We start from the raw sequence: 22,708 nt of genomic DNA, 5'->3' as shown, positions 1-22,708 counted from the left end.
TGGAGGGAGGGCTCTTGACAATGGTGAGGAGCAGCAGGACTTTTGCCAAATGTCCTGGTTTGCTGGCAAAATGGCCTGCAGCAAAGGCTGATGAACCAATGCTCCCAACCCTAAACTCCTCAGAGGTGTGATCACTTTGCCTCAACTTCAGATTAGGGTATCTGAGTGGATAAAGCAACAGTCAGTAAAAATCAAATCCAAAATCTCTGGGCTTTGAGAAGATGATGTCAGTGGACTATTTGCAGCAAACCATAATCTATATGCTCCTTCCAGGAAGACATTGCTGAGAAGAAGATTCCCGTGTGCTCTTCAGAAGGGCTGCTGAGCTGCCAAAGAAGCACCAAGCTTTCTCCTTCCTGTGTGTACCCATCGTGCTGGCTGCAGCTGGGGTGCCACGAACCCTTGGTGGACCCCGAGAGGATGCAAGGCTCTGTCTCTCCCTGGCATGCTGAGGCCTGGCCAGACTCCCCAGGCAGAGCGATGCTCCAGGGCCTCTGGACAACCTCCTTCCTGGGCATAACACACCTTGATTTTCTGGTGTTTTTTCTTATTTTTTAATTTTGGCTGATTGAATAACTGAAGTACAAACCTCCTTCACCTCTTTGACATTAATTCACTGATGGATGGCAGAATGTTTCATGTTTAGTTTTTAACCCATGGGGTAGTGATGTGATTATAAGCCTCACATCCATGGTGTATCTTTGAGCCACCTGAAAAGTGTGAGTTTTTACAGAAAACATGAGAATGGTGGGGGAGCGTGGGATAAATTTCTTTAATCCCTGAATTTCATTCTAAGTTTTGAACAAATCCGATGTATTTCATGGGACCAAAAAAGCTGTGATTTTCCCCCTTTCTTCAGTGTTGTTTTTTTGTTTTGTTTAGCTTTTTTTTGGAATTAAAATGTTTACTCACATATAAAGGTTTCAGTAAGTTAATTGCATTCTGATAAACAAGCTGATGTCGAAAGAAAAATGAGGATGAGGAGAGGCCAAGCATTGGGTTTTGGTTATCTCCAATTTTTTCCTTTTTATTTAAGCTTCAGCAAAATGGCAAGTGTTTCATTTTGACCCACTTTCAAATCCCATTAGTGAATAAGTACAGAATGGGAAGGGTAATCACGGAAAATTCAAAATGCAGCAGGTCAGGACAGGAGAGACTAGCAGCAATCCTGCTCTGATGGTGTGCCCAGACTTGGGTGTTTTAGTGTATCTTACCATATTTTTTGTGTGACCAGTAATGAATTTTCAGTCACTGAAAGGGGATGAGGAAAAAAAGGAGCCCCCAGTGCTTCTCTCCCCATTTTCCTTGGCTCCCTTTGATATGACAGCAGCATGTGCTTCTCACAGTCACAACTGCATCAAGCACTTAGTTCTTGTGTAGAGCCCATCAGTGCAGATAAATGCAGACAGACAGACAGACAGCTGCTTGCTCTGGTCCCTGAGCTCTGGAGCTTGCCATTAATGCCAAGGCTGAGCTCAAAAAGCCTTGCTCAAAGGAAGGGTATATCACCTTCAGTTAGCTGCATGGGAGCTCAGCTGCAATGCCAGGGCCCAGCGAGCTCACCCACATCTCTTCTGACCTGAAGGAAGACGGACCTTTGGCTATGATTCATCCAAGATTTTGCTAAGCTGCTCTTCTCCACAGCAGCTCTGCCTTTCTGCTTGCAGGGAAGGCATGCCAGCAGCTTCATCTGGGTTTGGAAAAATCATCTCCACAGTTGCTGTCTTCCTGAAGAAGCAGCAGGAGAACCATGTTTGATTTACCTAAGGAAATCTGTTGACCTTGATGGATTTTGTTTGATTTGTACTAGCTGAGAAACTGACCCTTGCTTTTGTCAGAAAGGCTGTTCAGCACACACAGGCTGCATGGTTTGTGATTGGTTCAGGAGTTTAATGGCATTTCTTCATCACTATCAAAACAGTTCACTTTCTCATGATTTTGACATTCCCAGTTTTGGCCTTACAGCAGAAGCAGAAGCACTTTTTCTTCCATGAGTCCCTAATTTATTTTTTTTTTTGCATTTGTCAGGTAAAGGGAAGGGTGATCTTAGTGTTACAGCTCTTGAGACCTTCCTCAGTGTCATCCTCAGCCAGTGCCTAGGAAAGGTGCAACACAAGCTGGTTATGTACAGAAAAAGAGGGATTTTTGAATGGTTGATATGAGGGAATATTTCAGTCTCTGCCTGTCTCTGCTTTTTACACTGTGAGATTGAGACACTGCCTCTGTCTTCTGTCCTTATTCCCATTTTGGTGATAGGAAAAGGCCAGCTGAGCAGCTACAGAAATGGTAGCAAACCCAAGAAGGCATGTGGGATGCTGATACAGCTCCCCAGTGTTTGAAGTGATGCTCCTGGGAGTGCCCAGCCTGGGGCTAGCATGGCAATGACACCATTGGAGTGGCTCTCTGCTACCTGCTCTGGTCCTTGTAGCCCTAGGGTATGGAAATACTACCAAAACTTAATACTGTCTCAGCCAGGTCAGCAAGGAAACAGCACTCTCTGCACATAATGTGAGGGAGATATGGCTCTGCTTGCCTTTTGAGAGCTGCCTAGAGTTTGTGCACAACTCCATATCCGAAGCCTCCCTTTTCCTAGTGCCTGACCACCAGGTGAAAAGCAGAGCTACAAAATCCCTGTCCCCGGCCATCTGCAGAGAGAGAAAAGTTACCCAGGGACCAGCTCTGGCATTGCTCCCTAAAGCTTGTGAAAGTATTACTGCTCTCAGCTGTCCTGTCTGTCCTGTGCTTGTCCAGTCGTGTTTATGAGCCTCTGCAGCAGATTGGGACTGGGAATCAAAGGGATAAAACACAGTTTGGGGTCTGTGAACCCTCCCCTGGGGCAGGGAGATGGGAGCAAGAGACTGATAATGTGCTAAGCCACTGCAGGTGCTGCACCAACAGAGAGTGAATCGGCCCCTTGCTGCCCTCCCCACCAACAGGCTCCCTCAGAGACATGTGATTGAAATGGCAGAGACCTGGGGGAGATTTGTTCCTGTCGTTTTGCATCTCCTCTTACCCTGGTTGGCAGCCATTGTTGGATGCGTTGCCTTGTGCCAAACTTATTCATAGATGCCTAATCCTCTGCAGCCAACGAGCTCGGTGTCATGGACTTCCTTCCAGGAGCCAGATATGTCAGTACCATTATACATCTGGCTTTTGAGTGACTTGTGCAAGGCCAGGCAGCAAGCTTGTGGCTGAGCAGGTGTTGAAAACTAGCTCTCCCAAGCTTCAGGTTGGCAGCCTTTCCACCAGGAAATCCTTCGTTTAACTTTCCATCGCAGCAGATGGAGTTGAATTGATGTAGGAGGGAAGTCTATGTGCTTGTGCGTCTCTTCCAGCCTTTCTTCACCTCCCCACACTTCTCCATGAAGGCACCTACTCTCAAGGTAAGAAATATTACTTTGTGTCCAGGAGAGAGCAGAAAGGGAGCTGGATTGCCTCTGGCACCAAGCACTGAAGAAAAGAATGGGATAGTTTTGGGCAGAGTTCAAGGCAGGTTGTGCAAGTCTGCAAACTGCTCCTGTAGGGCTCCATCACCGGCTCTTACCCATGAGAGTCTGTCAGGTGTAGCAGCAGGTTCCTGTGCCACCCCTCACATCTCTCTCCTTCAAAGCGGGAACAAGCTGCCCTGGAACAGGCTGACCTTTGGCATAATTATTTCTGTGTTTTTTTCCCCAAGTCGGGGGCACCCAAGTGCAAAACTGAGGAAAGTTAAAGCAACCTCAGCTTTTTGTGAGCTTTCCTTGCAACAGTGACAGGGCTGTTGTTCTGCTCTTGGCATTAAGTAAGAAATCAGTGTTACCATGGGAGCAAACTCCCAAACAGGTGGCAATCACACACATATTAACCTGAACCAGTGCAGGAGGCACCATATCCCCCTGCGGACCCACCAAGGGGAGAGATCTCATCACCCTTTGTTTGTGCTCAGAGTGTGACTGTCCAGAGGATGGTGCCCAAATAGATAAGGGCTTTGGGCACAGATGTCTGGTTTGATTATTCTTTTCCTTTTGCAACAAACCATATGGTAGTACATGGGCTGCACAGATATCTGGCAATCAGAATTCCTGGGCTCCCTCCCTAACTTTGCCATTCACTCGTCTAATTTTCAAAGCTATTTTCAATGAATCAGCAAAACTTGCTGCCTTGAACCTCCTCACTCCCTTAAAGCAAGAGCTCCCCCGCATTACTGGAGGTGCTTTTGAATGTAGTCACCACATCTTGCTTCACTATCGCAAAATTAGGTGCACTTAATGCTTGTAAACTACTTTGGCACCAGCAGATAAAAGGTGCTACAGACAGGTTGCTAATCAGTTTGATTAAGTAAAGCACCTAAAGTTTGCCACTGCTGCTGGAGGATTGCAGGCTGATCCATCTATAACCCGCAGGAGTAAGATGAATTAGCTCCGATAAGGATTGTTTGGTTTCTAGTCCGTCAGCCAGTGAATGAAATGACTTGGTGTTTATATGCCAGGTCACAGAGAAAAGTTTCTTGCGATTGGAAATGATTAGGCACACTGATTAATGCTTCCAGTGCTCTTTGATCCAGAGCTGCCAGTTGGAATGAGTCTTCCTGCACGGAGACATCTCAACTGCCTGGTAGCGAAAGTGCAGGGGGTAGAAAATTGACTGAAAAAATGTGGGTGTGGATGGGAAGGCTCTGCTGTAAGATATGCTCTTTTTCCATCAGGGGCTCCAGGCTTGCATTCTTTGAACCATCCTCTTATTCCTGGAAGTCAAGGCAGTTTGTGACTCTCGTTGTGCTTGTCAGGTTTATTCATTTTAAAGAAAATGTTCAGGAAGATTGCCAAGTTGTCTAAACTTCCAGCACTGATAAGGACCTCAGGGTCTGCTAAGTTAAGAAGAAAACATCCCAGGTTCAAGAAAAGCTTTAAAATGTAGCACTTTCTGAGTAGGTTCAACTGTTGTGAAACTGTTGTTTTTTCTCTCACCATGGAGGTGCCATCTCCTTGTGATGGACGTTCCTTCTTTCAGACATAGGATTTCCCATTTTTAACACTCAATTAGGATATCCCCCTTTTATAACATGTTTGTGAAGTTGTGCTTCGTGCCTGTTTTCAAGCCTGCATTATCTTGCTGTGCATGGTCTGAACCAGTTAATATCTAATTGCAGATCATTTTTACAAAAATAGGTGCCTACTCTGCCTATTTTATAATTTTGAGGTGGCTCCATGGTGGCTGCTTGGCTGCTGCCTGCCCTGCTACTTTTCTCCCCAGCTTGTGTGGCTGCCCTGGCGTGTTGCTGGCACAGGGGGCAGTAACACAGGGTCTCCTGGAAACCTGTGGATGGGGCCAAGTAAAACACATCTGGGCATCACCCCAAGTACCTCAAAGACTGCTGCACCAAGGGGGTTCCCATTGTCTCAGACATCTCACTGTACTTAATAGTGATAGAGTTGTCTGTACCACCCTTGCTTACAGCAAGCTAGTGGTTGGGGCCAGGAAAAGGAGGAGTTTGGTGCTGGATACTTCTCCAGCTCCTCAGGGTAAGAATCACTGCTTATCAGAAGCAATTTTGCAGAGGTATTTCTATCTAAAGCAATTTTGGAGAAGTATTTCAGGTGTAGCTTCCGCGTTGGAGACAGTTTCACACGGGTGGAAGCCATCCCAAAGATGTGCCATGGCACTTGTGGCCCCAGTGGTTCCCCAGCCACACGCCACTGGCACTGCTCCAGCTTGTTGCCGTCCTGCTTGCTGCCTCACTTGCCCGCTGCCTCCCACTGAAACTGGCTCTCCTTTCCTCCTGCCCCTACGTGCAGGACATGAGGTGAGGACATGAGTGATAAACCCACCCTCCTTATCGTGTCCATCTTAGTATGGATCCTAGCAGGGAGACAGTGGGATGGTGAGTTTGAAGGTGCCCAGCCAAAAATTGCACAGCTCCATCATTTGCCTTGTTATTGCTACCACAGTTAACCCATTGGTTGTTGGCCCTGGAGTAGGGTATCTGTGAGGCTCAGTTCATCTCTTGGGCTCATAGTTCAAACCAAGACAGGAGGTTCTGGTAGGCCGAGGCTTTTGTCCACAGCCAGTTTTGCCTTTCCTGGTAGCAGTCACCTTTTCCTCTTTGCTTTCATGGGAGGTTGCGGCTCCCACTCGGAGGCTGGGCCTTGCATGCCTGACCATGCCCATGAGGTGAAGGGCAGGGCTTGTGCTTCAGGCTGGCACGTGATGTGGAGCATGAAACAAGACTGTAGTCACGGAGGCATGGCCAGCAAGAAGCATGAGACTCACAGCCCCTCTGGGCAGGGTTAGACTGGGCAGAAACCTGGCAGAGAGAGTGTCTGCCAGGTGTCCAGGTTACGGTGCAACCCGGGGCATTAAAAGTCTGGCTATGTGGGAGCTGGACCTGCTGTCTGAGGTAGTGAGAGATTTTTAACTCTTTGTATCTTAGACATTCACAGCAAACAAATGCTGTTGGATCCTTGCTGATTTCTCCTCCAAATTGAAAAGTTCAGAACAATTTTCCCCCTGACAATTACATAGCAAAGTATCTATTAAGAAAGTATGGAAAAGAATCACAGAAACAGAGACGAGGTTAGAAGGGACCTCCTGAGACCATCTGATCCAACTTTCTGTTGAAAACAGGGCCTTAGATTAGGTTATTCAAGGCCCAGCCAAGCCAAGTCTTCAGTGTTTCTAATGAGGAAGATTTCACTCTCTTCAGGCAACTAATCCTACTCTTTAGTTGCTTTCACAGCAAAGAATTTTTTTAATATTCAGGTGGAACTTCTCTTGAAGCTACTTGTGCCCTTTGTGTCTTCTCCTGTCATAATGCGTCCTTGTGAAGAGATGTGTCTTCTCCACAGCTACCTTTTAGGCATTGGAAGGCAGAGATTTTGTTTCCCCACTCTAAGCCTTCCCTGCTCAAGTCTGAGTAAGCACAGTTCATCCAGTGGAAAGTTCTCCAGCCCCCTAATCTTCCTCGTCTTCTTTGGACCATCTCCAGGCTTTCAGTGTTTCTTGAACTGGGAAGAGAGAAACTGGACAGGTTGTTCCAGGTGTGGCCTAACAGGTGCCGAGCAGAGTAGGAAAATCACATCCCTTTATCTACCAGCAATAGTCTCACTAATTCAGCCCAGGATGCTGTTGGCCTTTGTAGCTGCCAGGATACATGGCTGGCTCAAGTTCTGTTTTCTGTCTGCCAAGACACCCTGTGCCATTTCAGCAGAGCACCTGTCCAGCTGGTCAGTGCCCAGCTGGTGCTCCTGCTTGGAATTATTCCATCCCAGGTTCAGAACTTGACATTTATCTCTACAGAACCTCATGTTAAACCTCATGCTTTCTGTCCAAATCTCAACAGCCTGTTGAGATGTCTATATGGTGACTTTTTCTTTCAGCACCTCTACCTCCTTACCCAGCTTAGGCTCGTCTTGAATTTGGTGACAGTGCTTTCAATCCTACCTTCCAGATCTCTTAAAAAGCTGAATTGCATTGACTCCAGAAGATATTCATTTGTGCCCAGCTGCCAACATGACTCTGAGCTTTTAACTATTGAGCCTCTGAGCTCAAGTTTAGTCAGTTTGTCATCCGTTTTGTGTTTCATCTGCCCGGTAAATATCTTAATGGCTTGTCAAAAAGGATTTTCAGGGAGGCTGTGTCAAACACCTTGCTAAATATCAAGGTAGATGATATCCGCAACTCTTCTTTCATCCACTGAACAAGTTGTTTGGTCAAGCAGGATTGACCCTTCATTCTGTCTGTGTTGGTTTTTCACAGTCAGCTTCTTGACATTTGTTTGCATGGAAGTAGCTTTTGTAAGGATCTGTTCCGTAGTTTTCTCAGGTACTGAAATGAGGCTGACTGGTCTGTAGTTTTCTGGATCTTCCTTTTTGCCCTTTTTGTAGGTAGACATAGCATTGTTCTTCACTAGTCTTCAGATGCCAGAAGGCATCTCTCCACATAAAGCTGTTTACTAATTGTTTTTCACTTCCTCTGGGGAAATAATGTGATTGACACCAGACAAATGACTTAAAGCACTATGGATGTCAACATGCAAAGAACAGAAGATCCTTATGTCCATTGATAGTAGGGCAAAATTGTTAAACAGAACAAATTCTGGGCTGGAAATGACAATGATTCATGGTGACATCTAGTCATCACCTAAATTCTAAAGATGCTCTTGTTGATGGTGAAATAATCCTATCTGCAGATTTAGGTGAAGTAAAGTGCAGTTCTGTGTATCATTAATATTACTGTTGCAGGTTCAATTTAGCAGACACCAGTCTTTGGTCTTGCATGCATTTAGCAGTCAAGATTTTAGCCTCTCTGCCAGTACCTTGGAGCCAGGTCTCTCCAAGAAGGAGTGAGCTTGGTTTCAAGGGACTGTTGTGATATTACATGTGGCTGGCTGGTGCCATGATGGGGGTCATTAGATGGAGTTGTCACCTCCTGAGAGGTAGCTAGAGTTCTTTTAGCTGAAAGGTCTGTGTGAGGTTTGCACAGACCAGTGTAATAAGTGGCCTAGCTTTGGACTTCTGTTGATATCAATAATTACATATACTCAGTGTTTAATCAGTGCAGTTAGTTGGCATGATTAGTCTGGCTGTACAGCAACATATGCTCTCAGACCTGAACGCTTCTTTCATGTTTCAAAACAAGCTACACATCTTTAGCTCAGACTTTCCAACTTTGAAATATCAGGAGTTATCCAATGATACCACAGAAGTGGCACTGGAACCTGTTATTGTTACACTTTAATAACCAGCACATTGACTAAGACTAGGAAATAAGTTCTCTCCACTGCCAAAGGATGGGTTTTTTCTGCTCCAGCTCAACGAGTGACTAAGTTCTTCATATATCAGTTGTTGGTGGCTCACAGTCTGGCTTCTCAGAAGAGTAAGAGGAAAATAGCAAGGGCTGAATGTGAAATTGTGGAGAAACCAGGGAGGTTTATACAAGGCCTCTGAATGGTACTATCCTCCTAGGCAGTGATTTGTTAATGCACAGCTGCACATGGGTGTCCTTCCACACCTATGGATTCAAATTTTAAGGTGCAATTGTAATTACAATTGTAAGGCAATTGGCATGACATTGCTTAACACTGTTATTAGTATTCACAGAGCAGGTGAATGTGCTGTGTTAGGCATCTTGTATCTTTACTAATAAAGCATATCTTCAAGTCTTCCCTCTAGGAAAGTGGAAACCTGGCATCCACGCGGGCTCTGTTAATACTAACCCCAAGTTATTTCAAGATGCTAATATGGAAAGTGTACTTTTTATTATTCATTTTTCTGGTCTGTAGTTTATTGGTTGTTTTATTGGCGTTTTTTTTGGGAGGGGGTGGGTGTTTTTTTTTCTTCTCCCCCCCCCCCCTTGCCTATTTCTTGTCTGTCTGGAAAGGGTTAATAGAAAACAAGATTCCACTGAAGCATGTCATTGCTGCACCCATGGTCAGTATTATGTGTGTATACTTTAGTAGTCCACTGAGTTTAAATAAACATGCAGAATGCCTGGTTTTGGCCAAGCAAAAAGTGACAGCTATTTGCACTGGTGTTTCCCTCGTGCTGTGGGCTACCTGCTGGCTTTGCAGAGGTGGAACAGTTTGGGGTGTCATTTGCTTGAAGCACTTTATCACGGCTCCCCACAAGCCCTCCCTCCCTCTGTCTGGCTGCTTACAGGTTTTGAATGAAAGGTCCTGTTCACACATGCAGCAACTCGAATTATCTCTAAATAAACTAGTGTATGTGGAGAGTAATTCATGAGCATTTCCAGCACGATGATAAATGGTAGTCAGGACCAGCACATACAAGGTGGCCCCTCAGGCATGTGCCTCAATAAAGTTGTGCAAAGATACTGTAGAAGGGTGTGGAGACATGACCTTAAAATAAGAGCTGTGTCTTTTGGAGCTCTAGAGACCAGGCTGTAAGTGACAGACATGCAGTATTTGATCATCTCTTGTCTAATATTGTGCTTCCAGAACTTGAGAGATACTTCAGGTTTTAGCCTCTACTCCTCCCCATGTGTCTACCAGTCTGCTTCCTGAAAAAGCAACAATCTTCTTACTCCTTAAAAGACACCTTAAACAGTCAGGTCTGATAAAAAATAGCAATAAACTCTAAGAGTTCATGTACTGACCTGCTGCTTTCCAGCCCTTGCTGACAAGATTCTTGAAGTATAATTGACCTTTGCCTTAGCAGAGACCATTCTTCTGTGATGATGAAGAGAGAGAGAGGAAAAGCCCACAAATGCGAGAGCTGTAGGAGGTTGTGGCCAGGTTTATCCCAGCAGGTCAAACAAGGACAAGGCATAGCCCTGAGCACTGGTGTATACCTGTCCATACTGTAAGCTGTTAGCACAGTTCCAGCCCATACTGGCCAGCGCTCCTCCAGACAACTCCTGGGCACTGTCTGGGGACGCGCACTGGCCAGTGGCTGTCGCCAGCAGTAATTTGGCTGCAGGCACCTTGTTCTGGGAAGGTGAAAGGGCTTAGCTGTCTGGATACAAGATGCTGGGCAGTTGGTTCCAGTGCCAAGGGACAGTCCTTGGCTTGTCTTATTTACAAGTACGGACAAGATGAAGGTTTTGGGATACAGGAACCCCAGTGGTGAGGTAGAGCAGATGTGAGTTTTGCAATTTCTGTTGAACTTTCAAGTGCTGCTTTCAGATACTGTCTCTCTTGAAAACTCTGCACTTGATGAGTTTCTATTATTGATCTCATATGGCAAATAAGGGAAGAAACCCTTGGACTTCAGATAGTACACATAAATAATGTGAAAGAAATGTGAAATGACTGGGGAGGAGTTTTGATCTGGTCTACAGAGAAACTATAGGAGATTCATAGATTGCTGATGATACAATTAAAAAGCATGCTGTATTTTCCTGTTTGTGAGAAGAGGGAGAAGACACAGAAGGAAAAACAGCTCAAAAATATGAAAATACTAAACACAAATGGTAGGCAACCTGATGGTCAGAGTCTTACTTGTCACATAATAATGTCTAGGCTTTGTCTGTACACATCTGTAACAGTGTCTATTTTTTTATTAGGGATAATAAAAGGCATCCACTGTAGTCAAACTGGTCATGCTTGTTGTTGAAAAAAATTTTTCTGTCCTTAAAATCCCAGCTGAAATTGATACAAATAAATAAGTAGTCTTGTCTCTAAGGAATTATGTTCCTGGGGGAAAATGTGTGTTGTGATCTGAATCCTTGTTGCAAAGCTCATCCTGCATAAACCAGTAGTCCTGGAATCCAACACACCTGAATTATAGATGAAAAGTATTTTGGTCCATTACGTCAATGCATTGCCTGTACTGGGGAACCCAAAACTGAACACAACGCTCCAGATACAATCTCATGAGTGTCAGATAAGTGGGAAGTATTGCTTTTTTTGACTTACACAGTTGTCTCACCATAGAAAGTTGCCTGGCTAGTCTGCGAAGAGATCAACAGCACTGTGCTTGTCTACACCGACCCATAGTAGGTTACCTCCAGAGGAGTCAGCATGTCTTTGGCTAAGGCACTAAGGTTAGAAATGTGTCTGACTTGAAAAGTAGCAGGTGGGCCTGGGTCCTGCCTGTTTGTACCACGTTGGTGTATCTTCATGACCTGTTAAAATGGAGTCCCATGGGCGTAAGGTGCATGGTCTAGAGAAAGCAGAAGGCAATAGAGATTATTTTGGTATCTCAGAGGGCTTAGTGTATAGGATGGTCCTTTTTCAGTTCTGAATGTTCTTTGTACCTATTTCTGTATCCATCCAGCCTTTTGTATCTTGTTGCTTTTTAACAAAACTAGCCCTGAAGAAAGGGACATGAAACCTGACTCAGGCAGTGCTAGAGCTGAACTGCTCTAGCTAATGCATAAGTGTTTGCAACATGTTTACAGCAAGCTAAAGTGAACAACCATGTGAATAAATGAGTAGCTTTAAAGTGCTGAAAACCAACACTTTGTGATGGATTGAGGGGATGAGGGGAAAACACCCCCTCTTCTTGCTCCGCATCCGCTCACACCCCATCCTTTGACTATGCTCACCAAGGCGGGAGAAGGGGATCCACAGATGGAGGGATTATAAAGCTCTTGTCATGTTCCCAAGGTATGAAATCAGTTGAGAAAACGTGCACAGAGCAACTCGAGAGTGTCTCTTCTCAGGCTGGGAGGTCTGAGCACTGCCAAAACCTTCTGGCCCCCTCTCCCAGCCTGATGCTTTGAAAGAATATCGTTGGCTCCATGACACTGTGGGTCTGTTGACTTGTGTTTGTATGTTTGTGCTTGGATGTGTGCACAACTCAAAAGCAGGTCTGAGGTTAAGTAAAGCCTCTTGCTTGGTGGGGAACCTTGATCAACATGTCACAGAACATGACAATTTCCATAATGGTTTTAAAAAAAGCGCATACAGGATTAGCTGCCAACTTCCAGGGATGAATATGCATAACCACTTGAAATATCCAACTTCTGGGCTCTGCCATCTTCTCCACAGCAGTTTTGAAGAAATTGTTTGATTTCCCTATGCCAGCCAGTTGATCTGAAATAGTGTACTATTTATCTGACATCTTTGAATGTTGTGTGGCTTATTGAAGGGGTTTTCATGTCAGAGACTTAATGTAGGCTTTAGTTCGTTTTTTTTCCCCTAGTGTTCAAACTGAAAAAGAGTCTTTTTTTTTTTTCTTCTTTCTCTCTTTATGTCTCTCTTTATGGACAAATATTTAATACTTCTGAAAATTTACTCCCTTTATCGTGTCTTAATTCAGGCATCTAAAACCATGGCCCATTTTGAATTTAGGCCAAACATGCCTGCCATGGCATGACAGTTTTCTCTTGGTTGGGCACACAACCTAACTCAGCACAGATGGGTATGGAGGTGAAGGTGATAAAAAGATACCTTGGCTGCAAGGATATAGCAAAGTTTTGTCCTGTGTTGTAGCATACTTTTGTGTCCCTCCAAGACAGTAGGTTTTGCTTTTAAGAAAGGCCTGTATAAGCATGAAAATGATGGAAACAAAAAGACAATTGAGTGATTTTGCAGTCATTATGGATTTTTATTTCAAGAGCTGGGGTCAGTAATAATACTCAGTGGGCCTACTTTTCACATATGCTAATAAGCAAGTGTTGGGGTATTTACATGAAAAGAGGAATACTTATAATGCACAAAAAAAGATTTTATTACATAGGCAGAAACCCAGAATGATGGCGTGACCTGCCTACCACCTTCTAAGGTCACAGTCACCTCTTCTGCCAATATTGTAATAATTTGCCAACAATCTCATTTGCTACATCCTTTTCAGTAATACACTTCTGCTACGCATCTTGAAAGAGTTTAGAGTTGAAGTAAAACTGGTTCTCCCATCCCCACTGGACTTCAGTGCAAATGAGAATGACAATCAGGTAAAAGGCTTATGAAAACAACTATTTTTGGCTCAGCCCTGATAGGACAACAATTCCATTGTTCTGCTCTGATATTCAGTCAGTGTGACTCATCTGTAGAGGACTTTCTGGCCCATTTTCTTTAAAAATGTGTTCTATCCAGAGAACTGATTGAGACTTTCTAAAACTGGGAATGCTGAAAAAGAACAGCCTGCCTGTTTGTTGGGTGTTGGTTAACCTTTTCTACACCACCTCATCTCAAAAGGCAGCACATGTGCTGTCTTATGCAGGAAGGTGTTTTCAACCAAAAAAGTGGTTCTTGTGGACTTTTTTTTTCCTTCTGGAAGATGGGAATTATGGAGAGGACAAGTTTCAGGGCCTTCATGGAGAGTGAGTTCAGGCATCCTCAGAGACTGAGAAGGTAATGGCTGCTTCAGGGTGGGAAGAATAGGCAAGACTGGAAGATGCCACTCTGAACCTCACCCTGGCCTCTGCTCATACCTAGCTAACCTAGGGGTTCACAGGATCTTCCTGGTCTTTGGGACTCCCAAAGCATAAGGACTGCCACCAAGCTTTGAGGGTGCCACAAGTGGTAGAAATCTGATGCTCTGAGAGCAGAAAGCCTGGAGATGTTTCCTGCTGTAGTCCACCGTCATCTAGGATCCGGAAAAGCCACTTTTCCCTAAGTGAGGGAAAAATGTAAAATGTTTTCTTCAGTCACTCAAATAGCAGAAAGAAACATACATTTGAGAGCAAGGGTTAGAGAAAATTCAGTCTTGTTATCCTCCTAGTGAGGACATGTCCCTTCCTTTTCACTTTTGTGTTTTCCCTGAAGATACAAACTTAGGCTGCAGTTGGATAAATGCTTACTTAGTGTAATGCTGTAATAATCTCTATCTCAAGGGCTTTTAGTATTTGGTTGAATTAGGACTTCAGAAAGGTAGGTGAAAGCTCCCTTTGCCAAGAGGAACTTCCATGCATGGAGTCTGGAAGTGGTCTGATGTGGACATCGATGACCTGCCTTGCTAGCTGTTTGTGAAAATTAGGTCTGCTGAAATCAGTGGCAAAACTGCTGTTGATTTTAAGAGAGCTGAATTTCATTCTGAGGATGTTTATTTGAATTACTTTTTTCCGTGGCTTTTGATATGTAGGCATAGAGGACTTGGGGAAAATATTGATGTGATTGAGACACCCTTTCCATTATGGCAAAGGGTGGGCAGGTGGCACTGTGGGAAGAAACATTTAGAATTTGACTGGCACTTTGAAATGCTTTTCATTTTTTCCTACCTGCTTTGCTTCAGTCTTCCAAGTTAAACTTGTGCATGAATGACAGGTTTTATTATTTTGAGTGCTCTATGTTTTTCTTCATTATTTAGATACTGAACTTGCAAAACATTCTCTTAGCAGGGCAGTTCATTTTCAACTGGATCTTAATGAGACCAGTCCTTCCTTTCCTGGGAAAGTATGTGCCTCTGGTGAGAGCTGCCCACCTTTCACAAACCACAGCTAAAACTTGTTTTTTCAGTGAAGCACAAAGCACACAGCCGCTTACAAATCTCAGTTTTTCTTAGCATGAGGCAAATATGCATTTTGTAAATGTGGGACAGACATGTTTTGATGTGGGTCTTGAACAGGGCTTCAGTATAGGGATAGCTCATCTTTAATTTATAGTTACATGCAATCAAGCCATTCCAGGAAAAGGCATTTTGTGGTTCTTGGGCCAGGGAAGAAGAAGAAGGATAAAAACCTTCTTCCCTAAACAGAAACAGATACAGCAGGCAGTACAGACCTATGTTCCCTAAAATGAAAACTTAGTATAGAGCTCTTGAAATGTTTTTAATTATTAAAATCACTGAGAGATTCGTGCTAAAATTCTGTCAGGTATCGCCTCTTCTCTCTCTGGGAAAAACAGAGAGTTTACTACCTCTGTTGCCACAAGCAAATTTAGTTAAATCCAGCTGGCAGCTGGTGGTGTTCCCAAGGGCTCAGTACTTGGACAAATTCCATTCAATATCTTTATCAATGACCTGGATGAGGGGATCGAAGGCACCCTCATGAAGTTTGCAGACAACATTAAGTTTGGTGGGAGTGCTGTTCTAACAGAGGGTAGGAAGGTTCTACAGGGGGACCTGGACAGGCTGGATCGACGGGCTGAGGCCAGTGGTATGAGTTTCAACAAGGTGAAGTTCCAGGTCTTGTACTTCAGTCATAACCCCTGCAGTGCTACAGGCTGGTGGCAGAGTGGCTGGAAAGCTGCTCAGCAGAAAAGGACTTGGGCGTGCTGGTTGACAGCAGCTGAACATGAGCCAGTGTGTGCCCAGGTGGCCAAGAAGGCCAATGGCATCCTGACTTGTATCAGAAACAGTGTGACCAGCAGGACCAGGGCAGATTGTTCCTCTGTATTTGGCACTGATGAGGCCACACCTCAAGTTCTGTGTCCAGTTTTGGGCCTCTCATGACAAGAAAGACACTGAGGTGCTGGAGTGTGTCCAGAGAAGAACAGTGGAGGTGGTGAACAGTCTGGAGCACAAGTCTTATGAGGAGTGACTGACGGTGCTGGGGGTGTTTAGTCTGGAGAAAAGGAGGCTCAGGAGAGACCTTATTGTTCTCTATAACTACCGGAAAGGAAGTTGTAGCCAGGTGGGGATTTGGGGGATTGGTCTATTCTCCCACATAGCAAGTGACAGGACAAGAGGAAATGGCCTCACATTGTGCCAGGGGAGGTTTAGATTGGATATTAGGAAAAATTTATTCACTGAAAGGGTGGTCAAGCACTAGAATAGGCTGCTGTTTAGTGGTGACTTGACAGTGCTGAGTTAACAGTTGGACTGGATGGTCTTAAAGGCCTTTTCCACCCTGAACAGTTCTATGATTCTAAGTTATAACCATGGGTTTTAATCTGATTATGAGATCTGCTGCAGGAAATTCTCTGGCCTCTTTTGTACCCATGTTTGACTTAGTTGATCAAAATGGCATTTCTGACCTGGAAGTTCATCAATCACTGGAGTCCAACAGAAAACTTATGGTCGTGTGGTATGTTTAAAGGGGGACTTACAGTCTTTTAGAAATCAAAAGCATTTTATAAACAATAATTGGTTCATGCTTTCCTTCCACTCAAATGCAACCACCACCAACTATGAGGAGTGTCTGGTTTTTTTGTAGGGGATATCGATGGGGAAGATCTAAGTAGGCAGCACAAAATTATAAAAAAATGGAATTTTATCAGAACTTCATGTTCACTCTTTTTAAAGAGCTGTGGGATTTTTTAGGGGTCTCTGCCTATTGGGCTGTAGAGCACCAGCAGTAATCATAAAATCATAGCATTATTAAGGTTAGAAAAAACCTCCAAGATGATCAAGTCCAAACCATGACCATGCCCAGTAAACCATATTATGATGTTCCATGGGTATCATTTTTTGAACACTTCCAGGTATGGTGACTCCACCACTTCCCTGGGGAGCCTGTTCCAATGCTTAATTACTCTTTAAGTGAAGAAATTTTTCCTAATATCCAACCTGAACCTCCCTTAGCCCGACTTGAGGCTGTTTCCCCTTGTCCTATCGGTAGTTGTCACCTTTGGATTGTTTTAGGGTTATTGCTTCTGTACCAACAGTGATAACATGTTGCTGGATTTTCATTACCTTGGCCTGGAATATCTCAGTGCTCTTTGATCAACATTTCGTGAGAGAAATTTCATTGTATCTCTTGTCTGGTGTTGCAGGTAACTGTGTACTGCAAATACAGCTGCATGTCTGGCAGCGCTGCCCCTGTCGCTGCCTCTCATTCAGACCAGCTGGCTCTGGGCTCCTTGCTGAGGGCTGTTACCTCAAACAGCAGAGTTGTTCTGCAGTGTGGCATATTCAGCCTTTACTGATGCTCACCACAGCTTCTCCTGGAAGCAAAACAGGTACTTGACAAATCTGTCAGAAACTGGCTTGTCCTAAATCGTAGGAACAAGGAAAAGCTTGTAAGGAAACCGCTGCCCTATCTTTATCAGTCAGCCCTTCCTTATTTCCATTACATGCAGCCTTGCTTATGTCTCTGACACTTGGGGAATACTCAAATTATGCTCTTCTTTTCTTTTTTTTTCAGACCAACTGTCTTTGGGTCTGATCCAAACCTCAGTCAGTTTGAGGGAAGTCTTTCTAATGCTGTTGGCTGGCTTTGGATCGTCTCCCTCACTTGCACCCCTTCAGTAATTCAGAGGCACACGTTTGACTTTTTTTAGAAAGCTGATCTCATGAAGGTGGAAATCAAATAGTTTCAGTCTAGCACCTCAGTGTTCTGCTTGAAACAGATCTGTCAGAGGGTTGCTCATCTCAAAGAAAGAGATGACAAAGGAAGGATTTTCTCCCAAATATAGTATGGTTTCTAATATTTTCTATTAAATACAATTCAATAGCAAAATATGAAAGAGAAAGCAGTCTTTTTTATGCAGTTTGCTTCTTCTGCCCCACAGACAAATTCCACTGAACCAACTTCTCACACCCCTACTTTAACCATCCTTGCTATAATACAAGACATAAAAACCTAATCACATCTCACCATTTAATATATGGCAACATGATGAAATGGACCAAGAGTCTACTTGAAGGTATCTATAGGAACTAAGGAAACAGGCTACACATCTTACTGAGAACCATCAATGAATGTGATTTTTTGGTTTGTTTTTGGGTTTTTTGTTTGTTTCTTTGTTTTGTTTTTTTGTTTGGTTTGGTTTGTTTGTGTTTAATTTTTGTTGGTTTTTTTTTATTTTATTTTTGTGGGATTTTTGTTTGGTTGGTTTGGGTTTTGTTTGTTTTGGTTGGTGGGGATGTTGTTGTTGTTGATGTCTTCTTATTATTATTATTACTTCTATTAATACCCTTATCCCTGAGATGGCTTTTTTGTATGGAAATAGAAGTTTTCCTTATTTCTGTCTTACTGAGTCTAAATTAAAAGAGTAGCTGATCTTCAGAAGTCCCAAAGGGATGGAAGAAAACAAGGTCCTTGATGGCTTCATGGAGGAAGAGTAAAAGCATAGAGGGAACCTGGAGGCACCGAGGAACAAGCTCCATGGTGCCTCCTCTGTGTTAGAATTTGTGCGTGGATCAGATCTGCCACCTTGGAGTAAAGCATCACTGGGGCAAACACCGAAGAGGTCAGATCATGAGACATCCTGGCCAAGGGTATCTGGCAAAAGTGACAGCTACCACCAGTCACTTGAGGTGGATGGGTTGAGCTGATGAGGGAACACCTGAGCTAAAACTTCGGATGTTCTCCACTGGAACTGCACTTCTACCCTGCGGGTAGGGTGCTTCGGATCCTAGGATCAGATGGGGCTTTTTCAGAGCACTCAGTAGCATCCACTGGAAGAGAGAAGGTAGAGGAAGCTGCAAAATCAGCTTCTGCTTAGGCTGAATAAAATGAAAATTTCAATATGGGCAACTGAATGGGGAGGGGGTGTGTGTCGCAGGTTTGAGGGGTAGCAGCTATTTTGATAGGGAGTGTGGCTTGGTGTTGTTCCCCTTCTTTCCCTAAGGAAAGGGTTTCATGTCTTTATTTTGGTACTTTCTAGGATGAATATTGCTTGTGCCAGAGGCAATCTCAGCTGTCCTTCTAGGCATCTGGGCTGGGACTGGTGTTGATTTTACTGCTGCTCTTCAGCAGAGACCTTTGGAGGCCAAACCTGACCCTTCAAAGCTTGGCAGAGATGCTACAGGTGAGCTATGTCTAGCTTTTGTAGGCCCTGATTGGAGCCACTGGATGATACTGAAATGCCTACATAAATAAGAACAAGAGCTTTTTTCATCTCCTTGTGCTGAGTGAGATGTTAACCTTTGGAGATGGCATCGTGTCTTCCTGGGAGAGCACTGGATTTAACACAGAGGAATGATGGGGAATCTATAACAAAGCTGTGGATGCTCCTGCCCTTTTCCATGGAAAACCTGAAACCTAATAAAAATATTTATTATTGTTTTACCTTGGCTTGCTTTCAGCTCTGATTATATTACAGCTACAGAGATTTGATTAAGAAGAATACTGAATGTGAATGTGGTCCACTTTCTGCACACTAAGGATGTGATAAAAACAACAGCTACTGTAAAAACCTTTAAATAGTTCTGTCAGTCTCCTGAAAAAGAGGAAACTTGATGTTTTCTAACCAGTATTTTCCAATCATGAAATAGGATTGGGGGATTTTAGAGGATGATAAATTGACTATGAGTCAGTGGGGCAGCATTGTGCTAAAGGAATCTGCTCTACTGTACTGCAGGCAGCACAGGGTGTACTTCAAAAACCAAATAAAAACTTAGACACTCAATTTTCTGCTTCTGTCAGCAGTGACTGGACCATGGGTTTCAGTTTGGGGTGTCATGTTATGGAATTGGATAAGTGACAGTCTGGAGTTGAGACCACAGCAGTAATGGAAAATCAGAATCAGTATTTTTGCAGAGGAGGGGTGCTGCCCCAACAAGAAGAGAAGTGAACAAGGATAGCTCATGACAGTTACACACAGAAACACTCAGACTCTGCAGCAAGACACCTGATCATCAGAGATACTCTGTCTCCAGGACCCTGCTCTGTATGGGATTAGAACTGCAAACAGACATCAAATACATGAGACCATGTAAATCAGAAAAGGGAGACCCAGCTGCTTGGTTGTGTTTGTTATTTTGCTTTTGCCTCTGTTCTAAATTGCAAGAAGACTGATACCAATTCCTATATAGCCCAATACAGTCAGCAAAGCAGCTTCTGTGGTTTAAAACTCTTGGGGAAGAGTTAATCTGGAGGGTGCATTTTTATTGTCTTGACTGGTAAACAGCTGATCTGACCAGAAGCCTGTGGTAGTGCTGAAAGCTCACAGAAGTATTTCAGAAGCATCTTAATTTATGGCTCATATCTCAGTTTGTGCCTCCGCAGAACTGGTTGCTCTATAGTAAATCTTTCAGCATTTGATCCCAGCTGCCTCTGCCCTTTCTAACAATAAAGATGAGGGTCAGTTCTTCTCATTAGTCAGTAAGAGCTGAATTTAAAAATAACATGCTGATGTTACTGTGCAGAAGTTTAGTTTTTAATTTGGACTGAATATGGGGGAAAAATAAATCGGGGAAGAGCAAGCTACAAAGGGAATTGCAGATTCACTTTCCAGTCTGAAAGATTTTTAGGGCAGGGACTGTCAATTATTTTGTTTGTACAACAATCTCAACATAAATGGGGCCTCTAGCTGCTTCCACAACGTAAATTATTGATGCTGCTAGGATCCACAAAAGACATGTGCCTGGCTTTAAGTACAGGGGTAATAAAACTGACATCTAGAGGAATCCTTTAGCTCAAAGTTAAATATGTGCTTATGTTCTTTGGGCTTCTGGTGGCTGTTTTAGAGCTTATGTACCTGATGGGATCTTGAAGTAACAAAGCTGGCCGTACTATGATAGAGGATGCAGATCTGAATAGACACACTTGGAAGTTCCAGATAATTCTCATGACCTCTCAGAGAAACTCAGCCCTGTTGACTTTGCAGGAAGCCACTTGAAATAGATAGTCCTTATCCAAAGTGACAGCAGGTACACGATCCTAATAAAAGAAACATGGACCCGTTGCACATCATGCTGTCATTGCGTTACCTTGCCTGACAAAGGAAGGCGGCACACCGTGATCTGAAAGAGATCCGAGGTGACATGGCACCCGACAAGGCATCCTGGTTGACGGAAATGGAGTCAGGAGGTGGAGAGGGTGGGAAGGGATCGGGGCTGGAACCACCTGGAGCTCTGGCTCAGCACTGGCTGGTTGCCTTGTGTTGGGTGGTCCATGCCTGCGCTCCTGGCGACAGATGTGAGTTCGTGAGGTGCCAAACTGAGCCTTGACTAAGCAGAAATAACAAAAACTAAAGAAAGAAAAAAAAGGTTAATAATCCTCAGCCTCTGGGGCCTTTTTGGCTTGCTATTCTTCACCCCAGCCTTCAAACAACCTGCTCTACAGCAGATTGCAAGCTCTTACAGAATTGCCAGCCTTTGCCTTTTGGAAAAAGCCTTGGTTTCTTTTTGGCTCAGTTTACATTCCTTTTCAGCCATCTCTCCCTCGCTTGGAGGTGGGAGTTTGCAATGTATTATGCATGATGTTATTTAAACCTCTATGTTGGTTGTGGTTTCTATGGGACCCTTTTTTTGTTTGTGTTTTTTTTTTAATGTATCACCTGCCTTTGGAGCAAGACACTTCTGGCTTGGCTGTCCTCACTGCGAAATGGCAGAGGAAGCAATGGGAGAGGAGCCCTAAGCCCTGCAGATACAGTGCCGTGGTGATCAGCAAAACCTACCTGATTACATCTGCCTGTTTGTCCTCCTTGTGGCCTCTGTGCTTTCTGCATCCCTCAGTCTCTCTTCTCTGTTCTCCCTTTCACACACTTGCCCCTTTCCCTTCCAGCAGACTCTTTTTCTGAGTGTGGGTGTACGTTTATCCCCCATGGAGTCACTGTCAGAGCTATGCTTACAAAGCAGTATGCTATGGGCAGAGCAAAACTGATATTTGGATAGAAATTGGAAGCAGAACAAAAAGACAAAGGGAGTTATGCAGGTTGGGAAGCCTCAGATGAGCAAATAACACTTTTGCCCCTCTGCTAAGCTGTGTGTGTAAGTACTTGATTTGGTTGTGCTCAATCAACCCCACCTAGAGTTGAGACCTAGGGTAAGGAGATGTCCTTCAAACAAGGAAGACTTGGGAACTGTGTGCTCCTCAAAAAGCCATTGGAGACGACAGGGACATTCTTGCAAAAGGCAGTGCTGCTACATCTTCATGGCTTCGCCATCACCAAGCTACATGTGCTACAGTCACACTGCCTGGTGGCAGTGGGGATTGTCTCTCAAATCAGAAACCTCCATGCTTTGGTGTACTGAGCAGCCATGGCCTCTGCTGTAAGGCCATTACCCACTTCTTCTCTGGGCACTATGTGAAAACTGCCAGATTTCAACTCTGGAAATCAGGTTCAGTTTATCAATCTTTGCACCGGGCTGACTCCCAAGCTTTAATGAGCTGATTAATTTACGATGAAGAAGCAAAGAAATTTGAGGTTCAGAATGTAGGATTTTTTTCTGACTGTGGGGGAACAATTTCTTGCTTCTCTAGAACAAATTTGGGGTTCAACCTTCCTTTTATGATACCAGTGTGACCCAGGCAAGGGTTAACATCTCAAAGTCACCCGCCCCACTGCCCACCCTGCAATAGGCTTAGCTTGCCCTTCCATTGTTTGGACTAAACCTTCCCAGATTTACTTACTTCCTTTTGATGTCTGGCAATGTTTGTTTATTAGCGCCAGTGGCCTGTGTTAACTCTGAGTAAGTCTTTGACTAAATCCCATTCTCTGCCTTTCCTCCTCCTTTCACGGGCTTGTGAGCTGATAAACTTCAGCGCTGGCTTTCAA

At 44.1% G+C, this 22,708-nt stretch overlaps 1 long non-coding RNA gene across 17 annotated transcripts in view; it reads left to right on the top strand.

Moving 5' to 3' along the window:
* The window catches only part of LOC135409427 (uncharacterized), a 159,614-nt gene extending 138,582 nt beyond the window's left edge, over positions 1-21,032 (top strand). For 15 of the 17 annotated variants that reach the window (XR_010428199.1, XR_010428187.1, XR_010428185.1 and 12 more), the window contains one exon: positions 274-19,275. This is a non-coding gene — a long non-coding RNA (uncharacterized LOC135409427). Of the gene's footprint in view, positions 1-273; positions 19,276-19,632 lie in introns of those variants that run through there. The other 2 variants (XR_010428186.1, XR_010428193.1) reach the window with 2 other exon arrangements.
* The last annotated feature ends 1,676 nt before the right edge of the window (positions 21,033-22,708 follow it).

Source organism: Pseudopipra pipra, chromosome 1 (assembly GCF_036250125.1).
Source record: "Pseudopipra pipra isolate bDixPip1 chromosome 1, bDixPip1.hap1, whole genome shotgun sequence".
In the NCBI taxonomy this organism is placed as follows: domain Eukaryota; kingdom Metazoa; phylum Chordata; class Aves; order Passeriformes; family Pipridae; genus Pseudopipra; species Pseudopipra pipra.
Note: the sequence above shows the minus strand (reverse complement) of the source record. Positions and strands in the feature narration are given on the sequence as shown.